General features: G+C 42.1%; 1 protein-coding gene across 1 annotated transcript in view; it reads left to right on the top strand.

Annotated features, from left to right (window-relative positions):
- Positions 1-15,188, top strand: part of nwd2 (NACHT and WD repeat domain containing 2) — a 93,082-nt gene that overhangs the window by 56,998 nt on the left and 20,896 nt on the right. The window lies entirely within an intron of this gene.

Raw genomic sequence — 15,188 nt, forward strand, 5'->3', positions numbered from 1 at the left:
AGTGCCCCCAATTGCCCCATACAAAGTGCCCCCAATAGGAAGTGCCCCCATACACAGTGCCCCAATTGCCCCATACACAGTGTCCCCATAGACAATACCCCCCAAAGACCTTGCCCCCCAATAGAAAGTGCCCTCATACACAGAGCCCCAATTGCCCCATACACAGTGCCCCCATACACAATACCCCACAAAGACCTGGCCCCCCCCATGGAAAGTGCCCCAATTTCCCCATAGACAGTAGCCCCCACACAGTGCCCCCAATTTCCCCCATAGTACATACCCCCAACAGACCATCGGCGGCGGCTCCTTCTCTCTTACAGGCAACAGGCGCTTCTATAAGGTTGCGCCTCGTCGCTGACGTGTGACGTCATACGCACGGGCGCAACCTTATAAAAGCGCCTGTCGCCTGTAAGAGAGAAGGAGCCGCTGCCGCCCCTTCTGATACGCCGCCCGGGGCCATGGCCCCCTCGGCACCCCCCTCGCTACGCCACTGATTGTATACAGTGAGCCATAAGGGCAGTCTGTACATTTGGGGGCATATTTATTATGCTGTGTAAAAAACGGCGAGAAAATTCGCCACACATCGCCAGGCTTCGCCGTGTAAAAACGACGTAAAATCGGCGTAATTCTTTTACACGTTTTTTCTTCCACCGGAACTTATGGAAAATAACGGCGTAATATCTGGCGTTCAGATGGTGATCTTTTCCATTTATTTTACACAGCTTTTTACTCCGTTTTTTCGGCGAATTAGTTTTACACAGCATAATACACCCCTAGCTGTATGTGGCTGGAATGAAACCAGGGCACCCCCTGCTCACTGGAACCTAATGCATGTCAGCAAGTATTCTCAAAACTTACTGGTAAGCATGTACAGAAGAATAAAATGAATGCAAGCCCCACTTGTATACAGGGAATACTTTCCCTTTAACATTTATACCCTTCTATGAAGGAGATAAGATTCTCTGTCCGCTACAGACTCTATTTTCAGCACCAGACGGCTAAGTCAGGCATACTTTATGACTGTCTCACCGTTTCTTTTGTATTATTTGTCTCTATTTGTGTCACTGGCTGAACTGAGGCTGAAAATTTTATTCTCTCAGTACCTCCAGCAAAAAAAGGGCATTTAAGTAGAGGTGTTATTAAAGCTAAATGGGTGAACAAATGGCTAGGATCTTGCTAATGGGGTATGTATGTATATGTATATATATATATATAACATTGTCTCTGTTATAGAGTGAGCATTATGTGATGCTTCCTGGGAGCCGTCATTTCAGCATAATCTGATACATGCAGCTACAGTTACCAGAGTCTGTGTATTCTAAAGAATGAATTGGGTGGAAAATCACACTGAAATGTTGATGTCTATATAATGTGTTAAAAAGAGGCAAAGTAGATATTTTTTGTAAATAAATACAGTTTGTATATACAGTTATGGGACCGGTTATCCAGAATGCTGGGGACCTGGGTCTTTTTGAATAAGGGTTCTTTCCATAATTCGGATCTCCATACCTTAAATCTACTAAAAACTCAGTTAAACATTTAATAAACCCATACCTGTATTACAAAAGATCTTGTCTTGATATAAATGTTTTTATAGTAGTTACATTACCAGCATCAATATACTGTATAATACATATGTATACATACATAAGGTGGCTGGCTGGTGTGTTTCCTATATTTAATCCAGTGAGTGTTGCTACTTTTGTTTTCCTATTGTAATCAACTGGGAAGGGATTCTTTTACAGATATGAGGAAACCTTGAGCTGCATTATACACAAAAAAGTGTGATGCTGCAATTTCTAGCAAGTAGGGATAGAGACTCAACCGTGGGAACTTCAATTCAAAGAATTAGAGGGACAGGGGGTCCATGAATTAATATTTTGTACCCAAGTATAGTGACCCACAGCAGCCAGTTTGTTGTTTTATTTCAGTATTCTACCTGTTGCTGTCTAATCAAAACAACAGGGGCAAATTATTTTTTATATTTCAAATGAACTATCATGATCGTGGCAAGGACAAACACCTAATTTGGACACAGCTTTATTAAATAACAAGTTACTTCTAGGGGTAACAAGTTACTTATACGGGGTAATCCGTCATCAGAGTTGTTCAAGGCAATTACATTGCCGGTAAATTTGTAATTCCGGCCCTAGCTGGTGATTTACTGACTGGGGCAGTTTGGTACTCTACCTTCAAATCATACAAAGATGTTGTTTGTGATACTCCCTGCATTGTACCACCCACATCAATGTCCATACACCTTATATGTAAATTATATAAAATATAATCTTCAGAGGTTTCCCAGAGATCCCTTGGGGCTGTCCTCAACCATTTTCCATGCTCAGTATAGTAAAACTGTAACATAGAAAACAGGCACCAGGGATCTCTGGGAAATCATTGAAGATGGTGGCTGCACTGTCAGAGGAGTGTGTTTCTTTGTCTTATCTCTTAAAGTCCCTCTAAAAACATAACAGGGGTTTGTTTCATGTTTTTCAGTATAAGTTGCATATTTACTGTATATGCCACCACCAATAAGTCCTGTAACATGTAAAACAATAATAATAACTATGATATTTATAGGGAAAGACATTTAGGGGGGAATTTTAACCTGCAACTTTTTCGGCTTGGGGTCATTGACGCCGAAAAAATTGCAAACCCACGAGAAAGTTGTGGGAAAAAGTTGCAACTTATTATGTGACTTTTCTACGACAATTCAGAATCCGAAAACTCCCCATCTAAAACCTGTTTAGGTCATGTACAAGTCAATGGCAAATGTTTTTTCTTTGCTTCGTGGTCTTCAAGGGTTTCGGGTATTTTGACTCTGTCTCTGTGCGAAAAGTCGAGAAAGTTGAGCTTATCGCACAACAAGTAAAAAAAAGTCCTGCTTTTCGTGACTTTATAGCGACTTTTTCCTACAAGTGCTTTTTCACTTCAACGAATGTCAGTCATTCATCAAAAAATCTGAAGTGAGTTTATCCGTGGTTTAAAAAAAATGTAAATTAATTCAACTTTTTGTAAATTTGCACCATAGATTCCGAGCCGTGACTGAGCATCTTTCTATATCATTTCATGATATCATTTTTCTCTCTGATCATTTTCAGATCCTAAACGCTTTTATTTTTTTTTTTAGCTTTCTGGTAAATTTCAGAAAATATATTTGCTGCTTCCCCTTCCCTAAAATCCCACACTGTATGATTTAGAACAGATGGGGTTTCAGCATCTTATATAATCAGCTCGTGCAGCAAAACAGAATGTCTGGTTTTAAAGGGCCACTTTGTAAGCGAATGATTATAAACAAAAATGAGCGAGGAGTCTGGAAATTGCTCATTTATATTAAATGTGCATTTTTTTTCTGGCTAATTTAGCCTGATTGCTACTGAAAGCAAAATGCTTTGTGTTTTTGTTTCTCCTTGGAGCAAAGATTCAAAATAAAACAGAATAAAAGGAAAAAGAACAGCTATTTTTTTATCACAATCACAGAAGGTTTTATTGTGTCCTTAAGAAGGGGTCATACTCTGTCTATATTTCCTTCTTTTTTGAAATTGGCAATGGATCAGCAGGAGCCCTAAGGTAATTTTGCTGGGGGGCTCAGTAACTTCTAGTTATGCCACTGACTCAAACATTCCAACTTTAATTCTTCCTCACCACTATGGTTACTACCTTTCATGTTTCCAAGTTTGTTCCATCCAATTGCAGATGTGTGACATTATAGCCAGTCCCACAGCATCATACTGAATGTCACCGAATCACCATCTGATTGCGGCTCCACCCCTTACATCACACTTACTACTGGCTCAGAAAAGGTCAAGAGGACCTCTTTCTATCCCTGGTATAGTTAAAGGGTTAGTGTACAGCACTGTTAAAAATTCACCCAATTAATAGTAAAAAGAATGTCCAAAAAATATTCAGGGGTCTAAACCCAGTTATTTAAACCTTTCACTGGTGTATACACTGGTAATATATATTATTTTTACTTTTAGCTAGTGTGCCAAATGTACATCCCTTCAATCTAATATCTAGAAATCTAATAGATCTGGCCTGTGACCCGTGGCAAGCAGGACTTAGTTAACTGTAGTGAGGTTAAATGACTAGTACAGCTTCACAACGATCTGATATTAATCATGTCTGCTTTATGTATGACTGTGCAGCATCTCTGACCCTCAAAGCACGGAAATTAGTTTATAGCAGTGATGAATTCTATGTTGAATGCAAAATGAGAGGTCCTACGGTGCCTACTTCTATTCTCAGGAAGGAGAAAAACATTCATATGCTCTTGTGACCTTCAAATATGGAGGTTAACTTATGTGTGTGTGTGTAATATGTTTTTCCAAATTAGCATTTTAGGTTCTGCAAAGTGACATGGTAGATGGGCTGCTACCACTGAAATCATGTATATATTCTTTTATACCCTTAAGGTGGCCATACACAGGGCGATTGTAGCTGCTGATATCGGTCCCTTGGACCGATTTGGCAGCTTATCGACCCGTGTAGGGGCGGGAACGAGGGGCATCCCCGACCGATATCTGGCCTGAAATTGGGCAGATATCGATCGGGCAAGTTAAAAGATTTAGTTGGATCGGGGACCGCATCGGCTCGTTGATTGCGGCCCCCGAACTGACTGCGGCCATTGCTTCCGTTATAATTCGATTGTTTGGCCCCAGGGCCAAACGATTGAGTTAGCCTACATTTTCCCGATATCGCCCACCCGTAGGCGTCAAGCGGATCTTAACGTGTGTGGCCACCTTAACAGTTATTCTAACAAAACACAAATAAGCAACACTTGATATGTCATCAGAAACACAGAACAATTTAGTGCTGCCATTGTAACTGTCATGGTCTACACACTGCAACTATGAACCAGTGGCCAAAGTCAGGATGGACACAGAGTGTCACAGCAGATATACTATGTACTGTCTATCCTTTGGGATTAGGCAGGTTTTTAGTGGATGCAATGGCTTTGTGGCAGCAGCCTTCTAAAGAAAAAAGCATTGCTAAAAGATAATGACAGTTAGGGGCACATTTATCAAAGTCCGAATGAGTACAAATAAGAAAAATTCATATTTTCAAAATTTTAGAACTATTTTCCACAGTATTTTTGTTAAATTACGCAACTTTTTCTTGCTTTGCGTCTGTTTGTGTGACAAAACCGTATTTGTCGCAACGACTACAAAAGTTTCGCTATTCATTCAAGCTTCGGTATCGTGACTTTCTTTTGGTCAGGTTGGAGCTGCAGAGTGCCATTGAGTCCTATGGGAGGCTTTCCTTGGGCCAGGTTGGAGCTGCAGAGTGCCATTGAGCCCTATGGGAGACTTTCCTTGGGCCGGGTTGGAGCTGCAGAGTGCCATTGAGCCCTATGGGAGGCTTTCCTTGGGCCGGGTTGGAGCTGCAGAATGCCATTGAGCCCTATGGGAGACTTTCCTTGGGCCGGGTTGGAGCTGCAGAGTGCCATTGAGCCCTATGGGAGACTTTCCTTGGGCCGGGTTGGAGCTGCAGAGTGCCATTGAGCCCTATGGGAGACTTTCCTTGGGCCGGGTTGGAGCTGCAGAGTGCCATTGAGCCCTATGGGAGACTTTCCTTGGGCCGGGTTGGAGCTGCAGAGTGCCATTGAGCCCTATGGGAGACTTTCCTTGGGCCGGGTTGGAGCTGCAGAGTGCCATTGAGCCCTATGGGAGACTTTCCTTGGGCCGGGTTGGAGCTGCAGAGTGCCATTGAGCCCTATGGGAGACTTTCCTTGGGCCGGGTTGGAGCTGCAGAGTGCCATTGAGCCCTATGGGAGACTTTCCTTGGGCCGGGTTGGAGCTGCAGAGTGCCATTGAGCCCTATGGGAGACTTTCCTTGGGCCGGGTTGGAGCTGCAGAGTGCCATTGAGCCCTATGGGAGACTTTCCTTGGGCCGGGTTGGAGCTGCAGAGTGCCATTGAGCCCTATGGGAGACTTTCCTTGGCCCAGGTTGGAGCTGCAGAGTGCCATTGAGCCCTATGGGAGACTTTCCTTGGGCCGGGTTGGAGCTGCAGAGTGCCATTGAGCCCTATGGGAGACTTTCCTTGGGCCGGGTTGGAGCTGCAGAGTGCCATTGAGCCCTATGGGAGACTTTCCTTGGGCCGGGTTGGAGCTGCAGAGTGCCATTGAGCCCTATGGGAGACTTTCCTTGGGCCGGGTTGGAGCTGCAGAGTGCCATTGAGCCCTATGGGAGACTTTCCTTGGGCCGGGTTGGAGCTGCAGAGTGCCATTGAGCCCTATGGGAGACTTTCCTTGGGCCGGGTTGGAGCTGCAGAGTGCCATTGAGCCCTATGGGAGACTTTCCTTGGGCCAGGTTGGAGCTGCAGAGTGCCATTGAGCCCTATGGGAGACTTTCCTTGGGCCGGGTTGGAGCTGCAGAGTGCCATTGAGCCCTATGGGAGGCTTTCCTTGGGCCGGGTTGGAGCTGCAGAGTGCCATTGAGCCCTATGGGAGACTTTCCTTGGGCCGGGTTGGAGCTGCAGAGTGCCATTGAGCCCTATGGGAGACTTTCCTTGGGCCAGGTTGGAGCTGCAGAGTGCCATTGAGCCCTATGGGAGACTTTCCTTGGGCCAGGTTGGAGCTGCAGAGTGCCATTGAGCCCTATGGGAGAGTCTCCTTGGGACAGGTTGGAGCTGCAGAGTGCCATTGAGCCCTATGGGAGACTTTCCTTGGGCCGGGTTGGAGCTGCAGAGTGCCATTGAGCCCTATGGGAGGATTCCAAAAACATGCATTTAAGGTTGAAAGTCAGAAAGGTTTTTTGCGCCGGTTACGATCATTCGGATACGAAAATTTCGTAGCTTTCGAATCGCACCACAATATTTTCGTACAACCACGATACGAATTTTCACACAATTAACGCACATCAGAAATTATTGTATTTACTACAAATTTTTGCCAATAGTACTTTTAGGGGCAGATTTATCAAAGTCCGAATTTCAGATAATTAAAAATATGTTTTGGAAAACTATGGATTCAATACGATAATTTTTGATGTGCATTAAAAAAGCAGTTTTCTGTATATTTTTTTCAAAGAAACATTTGTTAAAATTGAAGTAAGATTCACATGGTTTCAGCCCACCATTTCTGCCACATTTTAGCTAAACCATAACAGTCCTAGACTGGGAATCTGGGGGTTTTGGCATATGCTAGAGGGGCTGCTGTAAGATTCCATGGATGAGGCCTGGACTGGGCTTTAAAAGAGCCCCTGGCATTTCAAGTACACAGAGGCCCAAACAGCTCCCCACAAGACAAATAAATAGTGACTGTTTATAGCATCAAACAGCAGCCCCTCTGGCATCTGCCAGAACCCACAGATTGGCAGTCCAGGCTTGCCATAGACAGTAAGTATTTAGTGGGCTGGTAGGGTTTGTTTGGGTCTCTGTGTACTTGAAATTTCAGGTCCTATTCTTAATCCCACTATGGGCCTGATCCATGGGAAAACCGTTAAAACATTCAAGATTGAATAAGAAGTTGTACTTGTGGTGGGCCAAGTTACACAGTCTCTTGGACTTTGCTTAAGAAAATATTTAACTAAAAGTTTGACAGTTTTAAAAAGGCAAGTGGGCTTGGTTCCAAATTGAGTAACCTGTCTTCTAATTATTTGGCAAAAGCCCATAGGTACGTCTGCAAGTGCAGGCGCAGTTCCTGCTCTTTCTCCACAGTCAGTTGCCACTAAAACCACTTTCATTAAAGCTTTAAAATGTGCTCCTTGCACTTCCCTATAGTGCCCCACAAGTTGCATCCTTCCTGCATTCTGTTCCGAATTTAGCGCTGCTGTGCCTATTGAAGCAACCACCACCTCTAGACCAGGCAGAAGCTACAGAGTACCCTCCGTGCGATGTCTCAATCGGTGCAGTTCAGTTGTAGCAAAAGAACAGATGCACATGTTACTTGCACGTCAAACACCTGAAATATCAAAAATCTTCCCACCACTGTACCTAATTTGCAATGAAGCACGCACACAGTTGTGTAAGTTTTGATATATTGCATGTAATTGTATTTATAACATTGTCCCTTTGCAATGACACCAGAATTCTGGGAAAAACGCTGTATTGTGGAAAAAACAATGGCGCTTAAAATTGCACTTAGCTCACTGCACTTGCAAACATACATGTGCCCTAATATAGAGATGACTTAGGCGTGCATATCCATTTCGGCCCCATAAACGATCAGTTGAGCTGTCCACTTCACCGGGAGCAGCCAAGTTGGCAGCCAATACTGGACAATGCACAGGTACTAAACCCTTTCTTCAAGATATTGTATGTTGCCTGCTCTTAAAATAATACAAATATTTTCACATATGAGGAGGAAACTTGGATGAAACAAAATATAGCTCTCTGAGACAATTCCAAGGGGTGTCCATGGCCCCACTGCATGTGTAGCAAAAACACAGTACCTGGGGGTTATATGATCATGAAATGTATAGAATATGAACAAAGCACTAACCGAAATCCCACAACTGCTACTAATAGAGGTTAAGCAAAGAGAAATTAGTTTTGTTGTGAAACATTGAATGAGAATGGAATAGATTTATGCAAGCTAATAATGAAATCTACAGTCTTCTTCTGTATTCAGTTGTTGCACAAATACAAGATGGTTGGGGTTATTGAGAGATGTAGTTCTGCAACAGATGGAGTACCTACCCTCGTCATTTGTATTAGCTATCTGCCAAAAAAGAGAGATAATTAAGAACCATTTACCATATTCACAGCAGCAGGGGACAGAATGAGCGCAGAGTAGAGATGTAATACAGCAAATCACAGGGTCATCTAATGAATGGAGCCATGAAATCATTCAGATAATTATCTTGCACTCTTTTCATGCATTCCATGGAAATCATTTATCACTCAGTTTATATGTGTGTATATTGTGGTCATTTGTTTGGAATTTCAACTGCTAGTTCAGTTGAAGATATAGCCAAAGTACAGGTGTAACTGAGAGGGGCAATACACTCACACAGGTGAAACTGAGAGGGGCAATACACTCACACAGGTGTAACTGAGAGGGGCAATACACACACAGGTGTAACTGAGAGGGGCAATACACTCACACAGGTGAAACTGAGAGGGGCAATACACTCACACAGGTGTAACTGAGAGGGGCAATACACTCACACAGGTGAAACTGAGAGGGGCAATACACTCACACAGGTGTAACAATGAATTGCCTGTCATTCAAAAATCAGATCAAGTGTGTCATATATGTGGTGGGTTGTGGAAAAGCACTAACTGTGATCAATGATCTGTGACGTTTCTGGCCTAAGAAAGGCAAGGTGATAAGAGTGAAGGGTTTTTTCCCTTTGGCATGATGTTCTGCGGGCCCTGGCCAACAACCCTTGCTTAAGGTCTCCTAAGGACTGTATCTCAGTGCTGGGAAGACTTGATTAGTGTGGATCAGCTGTGGGCTAGATTACTAGCTCATCCATAATAGAACAATTTTGGATTCCCACTGAATAGGCTAGTATACAGTATTTTACTGCTCCAGTGGGCCATTTTCTGAGAGAAGCTTAGTACATCGCTAATGTGAAACAACACAGTACAATAAACAGATGCATAAAACAAATGCCTAGCAGCAGCCAGAGGATATTTGGCCTGCAGAAAAACAGACATCATGGGGCGGAAGCCCATAAAAAAAGCGAGCAGCATCTCTTGGGAAGGTGTTAGCAAGAAAAATGAAGTCTGGTCTTCTGCAGGGAAACATGGCCAAGTGATGGGCTTGTTAAGCATGTAGTCTTCTTTTTCCTAAGCTGTCAATTCATTCAGTCTCATAGAACAGAATAACTGATACAAGGAAAGGCAAGGGGTGCTGTGACATGGGTAAGTTAAAAAAAAATGAAAGGCAAGGTTTTGTACAATATTATTGGTGCGTGTATGGCCAACTTTATATTAATTCATGGCTAGATTGCTAGGTTTGATTAGAGTAACCATAGATAAGTCACTAAGGGTGGGACCATCTCCAGTGTAATGGGGTACAGCAGCTTGAGGAGGGGCCAGGAGGGCTACATGACTTTGAAAAAAGTTGGCCCATGTGTTCCACAATTGGTGGAAGCAGTTCCTGTTCTGGATAGGAAGATTTTAGATTTTTAGGCTTCCTATCTTTCATATATCCATGAAATTTCTATCTATTTGACCTTTTCAATCTACTGTTTAGCTATTAGTTCCTGTTCTAAAAATAAGGTTTGTGTTTGCAATATGAAAGCTGGCTTGAAACCTGCAGGTTTACCCAGAGTCAAAGGAGGGTACATAAGGAATGGTACAGGTTGGAAGAGGGTGTATTAGGGCCTCTTGTTTGTGTTATTAGTCCAAAGTGTCCAGGAGGCAGTGTGCCTGGTCAGTTTGCAGCTGTCAGTCTGTTGTTCTGCTCAGGCTGCTATTCACTTTGTAGAATCTAAATAATTTGTAGCATTCAAACCAGACATGCACCCCAAATCCAAAAGTCTTCGGCATATTTGGCACATTGTTGCCGTACTGGAGTATAATAAGCCTTAACACTGTAGCATTGTTAGTTGTACAGCATTGCACTGCATATCCATTGCCACCTTTATGCGGACTGACAACTCCTTTTCTTATAGTACATGGAATATGAGAGTGAACCAGGGCTGTTTGTGATTTTAATGTAAGAGGGGCCCAACCCATTGTCTTACGCCAAATAAAATCCCACCCCCCCCCCCAGCCGCTCTCCTACCTGCGGGCAGGGAGTGGCTGCCAGGGGGCCTCAGAAGATACCTATGCAGGGGACCCGGCTCAGATTCATTGCGCCACTGCACCTGGCATATGTGCTGGGATCATAAAATGCAAAATGAAGTTGGGTTACTTTCTTCAGGGCTATTTTAATAAATGGGCAAAAAGGGCAATTGCCCTTACCTTGCTTACCTTCTAAGTGCTGGAGCACTAAGGGGCGTAAGGAGATGTGCACAGTGTCAGGAGGTGCAAGTTCACTCCCTTGACGGTAATCACAAAATGATTGGGGTTTTGGAGGCCTGTAATTGATATCTTTACCCTGGGCCCATTGGTACCTTAAGTAGCCCTGACTTAGCCTTTACATGTCTAGCAATATTTAATACAAACATATGAGTGTACAGGGGTGCTTCCGTCCTTTTTGCCTCCACCCATGGTTCCCATACTGGAATTTATTTCAGAGCAAATCTAAGCGTTGCAGGTGAATTTCCCTTATGTTGTGGGTGTGGTTGGAGAATATACTGTACACATGCCCTGAGGGAAAACAGTCCAGCATGTTAAGTATTGTTTCCATTTACAACTGGTATTTTCTCTCTTGATTGCTAATCACGGCGAATGTATCACCTTCTAAAAAAAAGCAAAGTGTTAGATAGTGGGTAGTGTGAATTATTTTATAATTACTGTGAAAATGTATTTTTGTGTTTTATACATATATCTACCCAGCATGGCATAAAAAATAAAGGAAAGGGTTTTGCTACTATAGCTGCAGTTTCGCCATCTAGTGGTTAATGAGTGTGCTGCTGATACAAGCATGGAAAGGTACTGTACCTGGAATTAAAGCACCAGCAGCAGCTCTCTGAGTGCAGGTGAATATTGTCTTATAATATGTCACACAAAAAGATAATAGGGGTCATTTATAGTGATGAGCAAGTTTTTTTCCCAAGTCTCGCCATGAAAAAACTCCCATAGACTCCATTGGGCGCAAAAAAAAAGTTGGGTCGTAAAAAAAGTTGCACAGTAGCTACAAAAAAACAGCCATTGATTTCAATGTGCTTCACAAATTTTTTTCGATTTTTTTGGGTGAAGTGAAACAGGAAAGATTTGCTCATCACTAGCCGTTTACTTACTAACAACACACATTGACTGATAACACATAAGAGTCAGAAAGTAAAATTGTCCCAATAAACCACAAACTCTTTTATACTATTATAGTAGGTCCAGCATGGACAAAATCAGATTTGAATTCAGCCCTACGTAAAAAACTTCAGCAAAAGTGGCATGGCAGCACTTTAATCCTGCTCTCCCCCATTGCTTGAATGCCGCTTTTGTTAAATTGTAAAGTTGAGTGAATTTTATGGAAGGGCTGAATCTCTTCCCATACCCATGCGCTAAATTTTCTAGAAAATTTATACTATACTAGCCTCCAGTTGCGGTATTGGTATGTAATGTAATGTAGGCTGGCTCCTTATACGTTAGAAAAGGGCAGGCTGTTTGATCTGCATCTCACAAATAGACACCTTCAAGCTGCCTTCCTTTTTAGCTGGAAATTAAACCACATTTCTATAAACTACAGGGAAGTGGCAATCTGTGGCCAGGCACTAAGTACAGGTATAGGACCCATTATCCAGAATGCTCGGGACCAAGGTTATTCCGGATAAGGGGTCTTTCCGTAATTTGGATCTCAATACCTTAAGTCTACTAAAAAATCAATAAAACATTAATTAAACCCAATAGGATTGTTTTGCATCCAATAAGGATTAATTATATCTTAGTTTGAATCAATTACAAGGTTCTGTTTTATTTCTACATAGAAAAAGGAAATCAGTTTTAAAATTCTGAATTATTTGATTAAAATGGAGTCTATGGGAGACAGGGATTCCGTAATTCGGAGCTTTCTGGATAATGGGTTTCCGGATAAGGGATCCGATACCTGTATAGACCAAAGCGTGAATATACCTGTGTGATCTATAGTTCCAAGTAGCCCACTGGGCAATGTAGTATAAGAACAGCCAAGTATTCCTGCTGGTGGCTTTTGTACCTAATGATATTCAATATTGTACCTAATGAATATGATATTATTTATTGTTCTAGTCTGTAACTCTGCTACCTTGCTACTTTTTCTCATCTCCTGCTTGGCATGTGTATGACCTCTTCATAAAATCTTGCAGGGCGGTGGCCAGATTCTAGAGGGATGCTTGGCTGCACAGTCATTTCCTTAAGTGTTGTGGTTGTTATGGAATGTAAGTTATTATTTCAGAGAATCAAATTGTGATTGTGGATAAAGGCATTGATATAATCACCTGCAAGTTAGTGCTTATAGAGTCAAAAGAAGAAACTGGACACTTTTTGGTATTTAGCCATGGTCAACAAACCAGGAAAATGCATAATTATTAGTAAAGGTGCCAGTGCCTCCCTATAAATTCAATAGCCAATATGATATCTATCTGTTCAGGCCCTCTTCTATTTATCTTACATTTGGACTTCAAAACTGCTGCCTGGTAGCCAGGTTATTAAGCCTTGGTGCTATGTTGGAGGGCTGATTGTGGGGATTTCTGTGCACAGTGTAGGATGCAGCCAAGATAAGAGCAGGTTGCTGCAAGTGGTGATCAAAAGGCAGGTTGTACTGAGTCCATGTTATCATCAGAACCAATATTTGAAAGTCAGGCAGTGGAATTCTCCAGCAGTCAATAAGAGAACAGTTCAGAAGAAAGGACAAGTAATGCAAAGAATTTATTTTATTGGAGATGGAATTTGCAGCTCACTCACATGTTTAATTAAGAACTTTTTATCATTATAAAAATTATAGTATTGATGTTGGAATATATGGTTTATGTATGTGAGTGTATAGATAGGTCAGTATAGGTTTGTGTGTTCTGGGTTTATTTGGAAGGGTTGAACTTGATGGACTCAACCCTGTGTAACTATGTAACTAATATATTTGTGCCAGCATTGTATGGGCAAGTGGCAGGCAAGTAGGACTTGCCCCCATATATATCTATACTTAGAAAAAGACTGCGCCAAAGACACTCTATAAGGAAATGATAGTTTCTATGCAGTTGTGTTTATTGTTTAGACTGCCTGATTGTATCAAAATACGTACATGCTTGGTTTTCAGTCATTTCCACTATTATGGTGCTCCCACTTTTATGTGTATTATATTTCTATGGTGGATTAAGCAACATACACATTAAAGGGTGCATTTTTATTACTATACTTTATTTATATCGCACTAACATGTTGCACTGTGCTTTATAAAGTGTGTTCAGCCTCCTGAATCCCTGTCCAGAAGAGCTGACTGTTAAATTTCCATTTCATGTCATGCAGTCACACATACAGTAGGAATATGTTTTTTGGACTGTAGGAGGTGTCAGAGCACACAAATATTTCAAGGCAGAAACCTTAGTAAAGCAGGATTACTCCGCAGGGTGGTTACTCTCTTGTGTGCTTTATCTATTTTTAGAACTTGGGTTCTACAAACAAATAAATTAGGTTGAGGAGACTACCTCATACAGACAAAAGCAAACAAAAGGAATTCTGGGAGTGGATTCCAAACTCTTAAAAAAATCCCATTTACATGGGTTTATCCTATAGGCTACAGCTCACCCACTGGGTTTGAAGCTGAAGCCAGGATAATAGCTGATCAGATTCCCAACTACAGACCGGTTTCGCCTTTTTTTGAGGCTCATCAGTGTAGTGCAGGGTTTTCTGATCAGCTTAGGTAGAGTCACCATGTGGTTCTACAAACAAATAAATTAGGTTGAGGAGACTGCCTCATACAGACAAAAGCAAACAAAAGGAATTCTGGGAATGAATTCCAAACTCTTAAAAAAATCCCATTTACATGGGTTTATCCTATAGAACTTGGGTTGTGTGTTTTGGCTTTAGGGGGACAACACTAACATAATACAACACATTATTTCTGGTCTTCAAGCTATTGGATTTTGCATGGGGTGTGCTTGATTATACCCCTGAGTCGCCAATGTGTGTGGCTCATATAGCCATTTCCACTAATTAGAGAGATGCCTGGGTTCCTTTGGCCATTGTTTTTTGTGCATGACTTCATACTGAAGCCTAGGAAGCCTGATGGGGTTTAAGTGCAATAGCACTACCCTACTTAACAGTCTGCTAGGTATTTGGAGGTTGTTTGATTTAGGTTAGTAATAAGATCAGTTTTACAGTATGTGGGGGGGGGTGCATTTTCCCTGGGCCTAGAGTGACCCAGTCTGGGAGAGCGAGATAAAGGGAGGGAGATACGTAGGTAAAACCACCACAATCATCAGCATCAATTGTATAATCTGTACTAGTAGTACTGTACTACCCTGCAGCCCTACAATTATTGTTGAACTTCAAGTTGTAATTTGAACATCCCTGATTTTTTTTATCATCCCCCAAATATTTTTACAATGGCATGAACCCCATCTCTTCCTGCTACAGCCCCCACCTAAAGACTATATACAATATCCCAGTTAAACATTTGTATTTTCAATAATCCTCATTGTCTGGATATTTATAT

This window comes from Xenopus tropicalis, chromosome 1 (assembly GCF_000004195.4).
Source record: "Xenopus tropicalis strain Nigerian chromosome 1, UCB_Xtro_10.0, whole genome shotgun sequence".
Classification (NCBI taxonomy): Eukaryota; Metazoa; Chordata; class Amphibia; order Anura; family Pipidae; genus Xenopus; species Xenopus tropicalis.